General features: G+C 37.5%; 1 protein-coding gene across 2 annotated transcripts in view; it reads right to left on the bottom strand.

Annotated features, from left to right (window-relative positions):
* Window positions 1-12,419, bottom strand: part of LOC134755980 (arfGAP with SH3 domain, ANK repeat and PH domain-containing protein) — an 80,023-nt gene that overhangs the window by 21,373 nt on the left and 46,231 nt on the right. The gene's annotated exons all lie outside the window — the stretch shown is intronic.

The raw sequence follows: 12,419 nt of genomic DNA, 5'->3' as shown, positions 1-12,419 counted from the left end.
CTCAATCGACATTGAGATAGGTAGCAGCAAAAACACTACGACGAACCTAATTTACTTTCCGAGAACCATGACGCACGAGCGGAAGAATGACAGGTGCTATCAACACTGTATGAACCAAATTTCATGTTTATGTTAAATAGATTTTGAGTTACGTAGGGGTCAAAAGTGGCTCCAAATGGTTCGTGTAATATAAGTAATATAACACACGCGCGTCTAGATAAACTCAGCGTACTCACACAACTAATGAAATGCTTTATCCGAACACATACCGAATTATAAAGACTTGTTCAATGGGTGTCTTCTCTATATTTTGTGAAAAACGCGCCATTTCATACATCATAATAACATCAAGTCAAGCGCGATTTGACATAGGTATTACGAAGTGGCACCAGTAGCGGAAAGATATGCTAGACGTGCTGGTATTTTAATCAGTATCTAGTACAATATTTAAGACACTGTTGATTATTACAAAAACCACAACAGTCAACTAATTGTAACCCTTAGCCACCAATCCACCATGGAACCATGTCAACACGTTTACAAATACTCTTTATTGCACACCTCAATAAAAGAAAAAAATACAAAAGAAAACAGAAACACAAGCAGAGGTAAACAACAGGCACGTTTATATAAATTTCAAAAGTAAAGTTTCAACATAGTGCCTACAGTTTCTGTAGGTGTAGTTATTAGAATACCTCGCTGGGGATTTAAATTACAGAGTCAGTAACGTGTTAATTTCATAAAAACTTTGATAACTAACATTTTAGTAGACAGAGTTACTCGTATTCCGCCCGCTCCGTCGTTTCCGCTACGTCCACTCCGTTAGTCAAATGGTAAAGAGGATTAGTTTGAGGAGAGGATCTGATTGCGGCCAGGAAATGAAACCAGCGGAGCGGAGCAACGTCGCAGGGGCTACAATACCGACACCGTATTACTTGTGTATTGCTGGACTAAATACTTGATTAACCGTGCGAAGCAGGGCAGACTTATAGAAGTTATAATCCTATAATATGTGCATACTTTAGCGGCCTTTATGTAACCAGATTGGTTTGAGAGGATCTGAAATTAAACTTACGGCCAGAAAATGAAACCAGCAGAACGTGGCGGTGTGGCCGGGGCGACAAACAACAATACCGACGCGATGTAACTTGCAGATCACTGGACTGAATACTGAACTAGACGAGCAAAGCCAAGACGGAAATGAAGAATAGAAATATCTTTATATAAAACTTGCAACAAATATACTAAGTTTTTTTATATTTAACATAATAAACATATGTTTGAAGACAATCTTACACCGATCAACCTAGCCCCAAACTAAGCAAAGCTCTTATTACCGATAAATGTAGGTATCAGGTGACGGTATGCTAGTAGTATTGTAAAAGTATGTAGATTATTTTGAATTTTTTTTACGTACACCAACATACAGCTTTACGATCATAAAAATGTACATAAGAACCTTCGTAAATCCTGAGCGTAGTAACATAAAGAAAGGTCGAGTGATAGACTAGGTACCTATGTATGTGTGACATATCAGTTTATAGAATCTCTATCACGCAAGGCCTTTTGGAATTGCTTTTTAGACCTTTGCGTGGTAGTTTCTTTCGTGATGCTGATAAAAGAACTTGTTTAGGTTCGTGGCTGGAGCTAATTATGCCTATGTTTCTTGGAAAACCTAAATAATACTTAGCCTAAGATTAAAATGTTTTTATATTTTTGTTAACGTATTTCCAGGGACCTTCTACAAAAAACGAAACAATAAGTTTTGTGTCCGTGTCCGAGAATAACTTAAAACAGTTAAAACTAAATTACGAACTGAGATGTTACGTAGTCTGATGGTGGAAAATGTTTGTTTGAGCGCTGTATATAGAATTATAGATGTATGTAATATCAACGGGCAATTGAAACTCATCCACGAATTGCTCTATCCCGGCCTCTGTAATAATGTACCTACTATTATTTTGCTCGGGGCAACAGAAATATGTAAGTAGTATGAGGATTACCTACAAGTGTTTATCTTGTACAATGGGCTGTGCTCTGAAGAATTGTTTGACATGATGCCAACGGCCGCTTTCTATCACCGCACCGCTCGCCGTCGGCAGGGTGTTCATCCTCACACCCTAGAACCTAAATGGTCGCGTACTGTGCGGTTGAAGAGGAATTTCTGGGGTTCTTCAAAAACGGAGTGTACAGGTTTTTAAAAGGTCGGCAACGCGCATGTAATGTAACACCTCTGTAATTGCAGGCGTTCATAGGCTACGGTGACTGCTTACCATCAGGCGGGCCGTATGCTCGTTTGCCACCGATGTGGTATAAAAAAATATCTTACCCGGTGTTTCTCTTACCCCATCTAACCTTATACAAATTGGCTAGACAGCGAGAATAAACTGCATCCAATCAGCCCATCAATTCAAATGGCGACCTCGTCTCGTAAGACCCTATTGATAAATTTAGACTAGACGTTGATTTGTTGTCATCCCAGATGGTGCAACGTGTCCATGAATTAAGATGAGCTGTTTGGCATCGCCACGCTTTGAATTTAAAAAAAAATAGGTTTATAAACTATAATAAAATCTTGTTCATAGCACATCTTTGTACTAAAAAAAAAAAACAAAGGAAGAATTTAGAGCAAAAATTCTTCTAAAATTTAGCGCATCCTGTACAGTGAATCATGGTAGAGTCAGACCAAGCTAACTTGGCAGCGATTTTAATAGCACAGTTTGTGCAAGTGATATTTTTAACGTCATAATTTCATAGAAGTCTGTGCTATCAGAATCGCTGCCGAATTAGCTTGGTCTGATTCTAGGTATCTTGTCGAGTCCATGAAACAAGAATTTGCTATTTGGCATCGTTTGCAAATACCTAAATAGTAAGTACCTAATATACTTTTCCTCTTCTTGATGATAGAAAACACTCTTGCGTCCGTACCCAATACGTTTTCTACGCTACTTTATATGTAAATGTAGTATTATTAAAACAGACTGTTGTTCCTATAAGGCTACCCTAGATAAGTTAAGGCCAGATTTGTCGTTCTCCATGATGTCGTAAAGTGTCCATGAACTAAGAGCCATTTGGCATCGGCTGGAGATAATTTGGCATTCTAGCGAGACAGACGCATCGATTTTGCAAGCGACACGATGTCAACGAACTTAAATTTCAATTTCCATGTACATCCTAATAACTTGTTTCTACTGCGGCGCTATTTGTTTTTATGACAACTCCAGCGTTTGTAAACATATGACAACTAACGCTAAGGTAATTATTTTTCCACAACTCCTTTGCTGAGATAAATACATACTCGTAACATACTTTAATTTAAGCTTCCCTGTCTAATACATTTTAGACTGCGACATGCATAAAACCTACCTCAAATGCTTACAAATTACTATACAAGGCAATGGTGCCTAACATATTTTGATCCCATCATACTTCAACTGTGGACCATACCAATGGCCAATGGCTATAAAGTATGAGCATTTCGGATCGATTTTGAAATAATCAGAGGTTTTTTTTTTCAGTTCGCATTTTGTGAAGTTAGGGTTTGTAGTTAGAAGTTTGTCTCTACATGAGATCTGAAAACTATTTTAGAGTTGCGCGAGCTTTATGGTTTCGTCTTGGCAAAATTTTACATGAAAATGTTTTTGGTGGGATTTTATATTCACAATATACCTACGTATGATATTTCTTTAACCAACATAAGACAATAAATATAGCTATAATATCTACTTAAAAATTAAATGTACATCCTATCATCATTTGTTGACGTAACACAAAAAGTGTTGACATGCAACAATTTGTTAGTAATCACGTTTAGAGTAAAGTTATGCATTTGAACATTTAGGTTTTTAGGCGTGCACGCTATGTAATCAAATACAATGCGCAATGAGTCTTGGATTACACTAGCAACATGATCGCTTGCTTGAAATCGGACTAAATACTTCCATGTAAGGAAACTTCTGGCATTACGAGTAACATGTTCAGATTTCGATAGAACATTTGTCGCAGCTACACAGTCATGGAGAAAAAGGATAACGATTAGCAGTCCTGCAACTGAGTATAGTAAGGTAGTGCGAGAACTTAAGAGAATGATCATAAAAGTTCTTGAACCGTCTAAATGGGACTTAACTAGACAAGGAAAGCGTGTTCCGATATTTGTGCGCACCTTGGCCGCTCCAGTATACCTGATGGCGTCTGTACAAGTGGCTAACTTGTACATTGTCCGCGTCAATTCACATACATTACCAAACTTGGTAACTGTAAACCAGTGTCACTAACAACCTGCGACCTTTCAACGTACCTATGCATGAGTACGCGGTTTGCGTAGGTATAACGGCCTTTGTGATGACCGCAAGTTTGGGTTCAGTGGAAAAACGTAATAGGTAAAGTTTATAAAATATTGTTTGCTGCTATTCGCTATACAAGTTTTTTTTTAAATATTATTCGGTGTAAACAGAAATATTTGTGTAATTCAAAATGGAAAAAATATTAACACAAATATTTTATATTTATTGTACATTGGTAACAAGTAAAAATATTGAAAACTAATCAAGCGACGTATCTCTTTCTGTATAAATTCCTCCTTTTCAAGGTTCCGTGCCCAAAGGGTAAAAACGGGAGTATACACAATACTGATATAATCAAGCTTTTCAATCTCGTACCTTACTTAAGCATCTCAGCAAGCTTCGTTGCTTAAAAACGGTACTCGACTGAAAGCTCTCTATTATATCACGATTGTATAAAATACTATTATCGCCAAATATAGTCATAGTCCATTTAACACAGGATGTTTTAACCAAAATCAGCGAGATTGCAATACGGAATATACGGATCCTATGTACTGAATAACTTTTACTATTGTGAGAGTATAAGACCAACCCCGAAATCGCGAAAAATAAACTGACTTATAAGGATGTTCAGACGTCGATGTCTCGGTCTGGTCTGGTCGCATAGTAAATCCGCCATTTGTACATTGTTGCATGTACCTATATATTTTGTGCAATCATGTTTAGTATTAAAATACACATTCACCTCGCGGAATATGGCTTAGCGCCACTTGCACCATCCCTCTAAACCGGGGTTAAGCAGTTAAACCGCAAACCGAGTGTCAAATTGTGGTAACCATGGTAGGTAACTCCAGGTTTAACCGGTTAACCCCGGGTTAGTAGTAGTTAGTGGCGTCTAGAGTCGAATATAGACCCTGCAGATCTGTCTTGTAAAGAACTAAGCTACGGGCCACGCAACGCCGTTGTATAGCATCCCACACCATTATTCCTCGCATATGCACATGATTTGTTTTTATTTTGTTTGTTTGTTCTATACACCACAGCACATATCATGTTTACTAAATTGCTGATAGAGAACCATTAAATCTAAGCACGCGATACAATTATATGCGCTAATGATGTATGTATGTACTTATTAGTAAATAGTTGCATAATTATCATTATGAATGAAGTGTAATGAGATAAACGTGTTTCCCTAGCTAGACAATGCGAGTATATTCAGGTCGGTCATTCACACATGATTAAATAGTTGAATATAATAAAGTCACGATAACCTAGTTTTATAGGTACCTACTAATACATCGAATAGGTAGGTATTAAGTCTGTACTTTTAAGGACGTGGCGGAGTTTTTGTTAAACATTTCATTCTAAATACAAGTCTTTACCAGCTGTATACTCTATAGATCTTAATTCATAAACATTACGATTTTTTTTCGGTTATAGGAAACGCACTGTAAGAAATTGTATACATATAGTTAAAACATAAATCACTACTTAGTATCCAAGCGGTAAGGCGTGTAGCTTTTGACAAAAAGGTCGGGGCTCGAATCCCGTCTCCGTATGCCAATTTCTGCCAAGAAGTCCCCAATCAACATTGAGCTAGCGTAGAGGCCTCCCTGAGGAAACATGTGCCCTGCAGTAGTGGAGCGGATATAGAAAAAAAACTGGCTAAGTTGTTAGGCAGTGAAATATGTAGAGCGTTTATATCGTGAGTGAAGCCTAATGAGTGGGCCGTATTGTGGGCCCCGGGGCGCGGTTAGCGGGGAGTGGCAGACACAGACATATCTTGATAGACTCAGCATATGTATACGCCAACGCAGAGTAGATGTCCTTGCACATCTTGACAGATTGACTTTCCCTAATGTACACTAGTAACTCACTTCGAGATAGACATTTATACGCCCAGATCCTGCAACTGTTCGAAGTTGCCGGATGAAGAACTGTAGTAGGTAACGATCACAATAGATCAGCAATGGTCGCAGTGATCAGAGGCATAGGAGTCTGAGATAGACCCCTAATGAAAAAGAAGATCTTAATACACAGTACATACTGTACCGCGCTTACTATGACATTGACACTCAAAGCAAAAATGCCCAATTTAAAGGTGACAATGTGCTCAAATTTTATTTTATTTAGAAAATGGTAAGACCTCAGAGGCGATAATCATAACGAATTTTACTTGACCGACGACGAAGAATAAAATTTGACATGATTACTAACGAAGAAGAATAGAATTTGACTCGATTAGAAATATATGCGAAAAATGGGTCGTGAACTATCGTTGCCCGACGAAATAGATATGATTCAATGATCTGACGTAAAAGTAATTCTTTAATAAACAAAACGTGGATATAGTAATGGTTTTGAAATTTGTATCCTTGTCGAAAGCTTTAGGCCACTGGTTGTCTACTAGTTCGTATATGTCTGTGCACACACATAGGTAGAGACCAACAGGTCCGTTGGTCCGTACGCTTGGAAGCCAGTGCAAATTGCGCACTAACCATTAATTGCCTGGTTTTCTTCCTTGCCTGAAGCTTAAGCTAAGTGCTAGTCCCGGGGATTTATTACCGTGACCACCAGTTTTTGTTTTGTACGTGATCTGAAAGCTATAGCTTAATTAGTTTTCTCTTTGAAAGACATCGCCTTAGTCAGTTACGGGAACATTCCTAGGAAATCTGATCATAGTCGGAGTTCCGAGAAACCAATGAGCACGTGGAAGATCTCCGTTTCTAGGTGACTGGTCTGATCATAGACATACAGTGGCGTATTTTGTGAGGTTTTTATAAAAAAAAACTAGCACATAACCTACAGTTCTAATAATGACACCTCAATCATTAAAGTCCATCTAGTAGTTTAGAAGATGCGAGGGAATAAATATGACTCACGTCGAAAAAATCTGCTATGTGTACTCTGGGCGCAGTTGAGTAAAAAGACGTCAGATGATCACGATCACCACACATTATCACTCCTAGGCATGAAGAAAAGAGTAAGAAGGCCTTGGTATCCGGTAGGCGCAGAAAAGCGTCACATTATTCACATTGTATGGGAAGACAGCTTTATTTTCTGTAGAACGTAAAGCTCTGCGCTGCATACGGCGTCAACCGGAGACCCAAGGCCTTAGGGCAGGGTTTCTTATAGTGGGGTCCACGGACCCCTTAGGGGTCCGTAGCATGTTGATCAGGGATCCGCAGTAGGTCAGTTATCTACTGTAATCATACTTATTAGGAAGTCTTGTACTAAACTTGACGAGACCTAAGTGTAATGAAACTTATAACAAAAGTAAATTTTAAAATATAAATAAGGGTTCTTATTATTTTCCCTAAAATAGTTTTTGACCGGGGTCCATGGAATTGTTAAAATTGTGAGAATGGTCCATGACTGCAAAAAGTTTAAGAAACCCTGCCTTAGGGCTAATTTCGATAGCATTATAGGCCCGTTATTTATACGATGGCTTCCTGTTTAGGGAAATTAACAAGCATTCAAACACAAGATCATAGAACAGGTTTGTGATTAACTTTCGTGGGCACCGATTTCGATCTTGGCACGAACTTGAACTGTTGAACCTAACGGCGGAATTACTTCTTTGCTGAATTTATTCAATTAACATAAACATGTTTTTTTGGGGCGTCGTAGGCGGTTATATTGGCCGTCTTTTACTATTTATGAAACATGCAACCTAATTACGAAATAGCGAAAAAAGATTAATGGGAAACTTAAATCGCTAAAGAACCGCAATAGTAACAGGTACTACATAAAAAGGGTTCTTAAAATTCAAGGGCCGAAGTAACAAAACGAAACGATGTTGAGTTTTGTAAAGACAGGCCCGAGAATTTTAAGACCTAATTATGTACCGTGGTTGCACACAATATTTTTTTCTAAGACAGCAGCAAACACCTAAAATTATAAATAACATCAAAGTAAATAATTATTTGTAAACAACAGTTGCATATTTATTTATTTTTTAGTTTATTTCACAAACAGTTTTACAAAACATAGTTACCAGGGGCCCCCGCCAGGGACCGGACAACCCTTTCCGCGATAAAACCCTTTCAATGGGCGACACTTAAATACGGCTAACACATTGAAAGACTTTCCCTATTGAACTGCAAGCCCATTCATACCCTTACCTTTGACTAACCCTTACCGAAGAGCTAACCAAAAATAAGGCTAGCTCTTAATAAGGGTTACCCTTATCTTTAAGCGCTTTTTATAAAGGTTTCCCTTTGCGTGAAAGAGACAGGATTAGTATATATCTACGCTAGTGTATGAAAAGGAAAGAAAATACGTGTCTAGTTAAAGAACGCCGCCGTCGCCGCCGACGATCGCTCGGATTCGAAGTAATGTGTGCTTTATGAACAAGGTAGACGACTTAAATTAGCACGCTTATATGCTAAAAGGGAAGCCCTTTATAAGGCTAACCCTTATAAGCAATATGCAAGGTGTTGGTGAGCGGATGATAAGGGTTTTGTAAGGGTATTTGGGCTACCGATTACTCAAATGTGGTAGCTTTATATAAGGGTTTTTAAAACCAAAACAAAGGGTTTCGTCTGGCAAAGGGTATGGTGAGTTAAGCCTTATGCAATACCCTTATAAAACCCCGATAAGGGATAGCGGGCCGGTCCCTGGCCCCCGCACTACGTTGCACCTGTATAGCGGGGAACCAGTTACATTTGTACAACAGAATTTCGTTTCGTATGCGAGTCATACTTTATCATATAACATAAATTTAAAATTTAAATTTAAATTTAATACTTAAAACTAAAAACTTAAATAAACTAGGGTTAAGTGACACTCTGTATAATAGCTTCTGTCTCTGTGTAATTCAGTGTATGAAGTAATTTAAAAGTAGTATTTTTGGCCTCGTTTACAGTGCTGTTCCTTAAGTCACAAAGCTTGAAGCTTGATATTGCATGAATATCCCTAAGAACACTGCTGTTAGGATCCTAAGAACACTTCGCCACTGGGGCGCCGCGTTTCTTATGTTGATTTCGATCTCATTGCCAGTCATTTAATCTACAAATAAGAGTGCTGGAGTAGAAAAAGTCTTTTATTCGTGAGTTTGACGTTGGCACCATAATAAAAGCAGATCAGTATATGTGATATGGCCTACGTATTTAGCCCAAAAAAATCAAAACGTAATTTGTTTATATCACGTACACGACAGACGTACGTAATAAAATTAAATGGAAACGTTTCATCGGAACTAGGTGGGTCGGATGTAGGTTAAACGCTGTATAAAAAGTTTAAAACGTCCGGCAGTAACTAGCAACATACGATAAAAATAACAGCTTTTATGTTTAATTTGTTGTTAGCAGGAAAGCTCCAATGCACTTTTCTGCTTGGAAACGAGGTTGCGGAGTATTTTATTTTTAATTCAGAAACGGGAATCCCACCAAAAACATTTTAATATAAAATGTTGCCAACACGAAACCATAAGGCACGCACTGTCATAAAGTTATCAGATCTCTTGTAGAGCCAAGCTTCTAACTTCACAAACTCTACACCTTAGCCAAAATATGTGCCTTGGCCGTTTCGCCACCGTCACATGGACGTAAGGTGAAAAATTGATTCACTATTCACTTTTTGACAGTGCGAGCCTTAGTTTCGTCTTGGCAACATTTTACATGAAAATGTTTTTGGTGGCAATTCACTTTTTTTGTAAGTTGCTTATGACAAGCTTCCATTCCCTAATTTAAAGGGTTGGGGGTAATTAACTATTAAAAATCCTGAAATACGTATCTGGACGCATCTTTTACACATCTGCTTTTTACTGATTCCCCATACAAACTTCAACCCCCTTTTTCCCCTAACGCTCTTTTCTACCCCCTTACGGGGCGATTTTGGGGTTGAAAACTATTCTATATCCTTCCCCATAACAAAAACTATCTACATACCAAATTTCAACCAAATCGGTTTAGCGGTTATTAATTCCCCATACAACTATATGTGTGTGTGTGTGTGTGTGTGTGTGTGTGTGTGTGTGTGTGTGTGTGTGTGTGTGTGTGTGTGTGTGTAATTATATACGTGTTGTCAAAAATACACAAAGAAGATTCATTTATAATTTGTAAACAGACATTTTAATTTGTAGGATTAAAGAAGGTATAAATTAACGAAAGCAATATACCTATGCCTTTATTTAGGACACAACGCAATGCCTAAAGATATATTTTCATCACATTCGCTCAGTAAATGTGGAACTGCACTGCACTCAGGCTTAGCGGGAACTATAGAAAAAGCGTTTTCCTTAGAGAGTTATGAAGTTTCTAGTATTATAATTAACAGTTTTTTGTCTTTATACTTCATTTTTGTATCGCAAGTGTGATGAAAAACATTGTGTGTAGTGGTAACTTACGCCCCATGTTGCACAATGTACGTGCAAAACGTCGTAAAATTCTAAACGCCTTGCCTATTCTCAAAGGAATATTGATGAAACCACGACCTCGTTAATGTTGGACGACTTTTCTCCCAAGAGATAATCAATCATTTCGTTACGTATGCATTATGCACTTGCATCCATATGATACCGTGACTTAAATTTATGGCTTCTATTTACTACACAGGATAGAAGATTAATCATCCAGAGCACGAATTAATAAACTAGTGGATGTGAAATGACTCCTATTTAGTATGAAAACCAGTGTCGCTAAACTCACACATTCATAGCCACGTTAAAATACGTCACACACTTACAAAATTGCTCTGATTCGTAGCAACTTTCCATACCAAAAAGTTATTACCGGTGGACATTTCTCGAACGAATATCAACTGTAGGCTACATGAGTGACCGGTTTAAATTATAATGTCAAAGCTATATGACATACGACTCTTTCATTATCTCATTCATCTCACAAAAGCTCGCTCAACGTTCACCTAATACAACTACTCAACACCAGATGGCGTTATTTTATATAATTTTAAAATCACTTACTTATTACAGGCGAAAAGGGCTAAAAAACCAGTATAAGTAAGGTCTAATTACGCATGGTTTGTTACGGATCTCACGGTCACGTTACACTGGTGTTTTCGAGACCTCTACACGCCTGCGAGTAGCTAACCGTTGGAACTTCTTTCCATTCGACGATATAGGGAGGGGACAGTGTAATCGGAGTGTTTTATCGATATTTGTGTGTTCAGTTAGGTATTGATATTTCATTACCGTATGTTTTAACACATTTAGATGATACTTTATTTATGATTATAATATAGGTAGTGATAATCGTGATTGTATGAAAAATAATATGTAGTACAGTACAACAAATATCTAACTAGAAATTTGTTTCTTATTAATTGACCAACTAGGTTGTTAATGTGAACATTAAATATATCTTAAAGTCAAACAGATAAAATCATAGTTCTTTAAAGGTCTATTAACTCGGTATTGCTGTTATTTTGTGATAACAAATCTGCAATTACTTACATAGGTAAGTATTCGTCTTTAACAATATATTTACTTGTAGCAGCATTTAAGGCCAATCTAGACGGGACAACCTGATTAAATTGTCAAATTAATTGTATGGTGTGAAAGCATACATGAAACTGGCTCATCGATCCCACTTGATTTGATTGTAAGATTGTGACCTATCAAATCAGGAAGGGGGGCGGCAAAATTCCAATATTTCACGCTAGTTTGCGTGGTACGGAACACTTTTTATTAATTAAGTGAGCCCGAATGTCACTAATAATTACTAAATTAGTAACTAAGTTTTAGGCGTGTGGACGCTAGATGAGATGTATGGCAATTTTATCCCCAGAAATCTTTCTCTAAGAAATGCTCCTAGCAAATGGTGCTATATTTTTGCGGAAACTAATTTTCTTGCCCAGTAGCATTGACCCATTTATTTTTAATATCGGCATCTTGTGGTAACCTACAATAATTAATAATAAAGAAATAGAAAATATAAAACGTTTATTCATGGCACATTGTATGCATTGTACGCATAAGTGCATTAAGTACCTAGTCTAATTATATTAACGATGAAAATATGATGGGTGTAAAAAACAAAAACGTATGTAAAGGAATACGAAGGTTTGAAAGGTTGCCATGAAATGACCCCGACTTAACTTAGTGCTTGATGACCAGAGCTGCCATATTTACTAAGACATTGATTATCCCAAATAATAATTAGAAACGTGTCT

Source organism: Cydia strobilella, chromosome 3, assembly GCF_947568885.1.
Source record: "Cydia strobilella chromosome 3, ilCydStro3.1, whole genome shotgun sequence".
Lineage (NCBI taxonomy): Eukaryota > Metazoa > Arthropoda > Insecta > Lepidoptera > Tortricidae > Cydia > Cydia strobilella.
The sequence above is the reverse complement of the archived record's forward strand: the minus strand, read 5'-3'. Positions and strand labels throughout refer to the sequence as shown.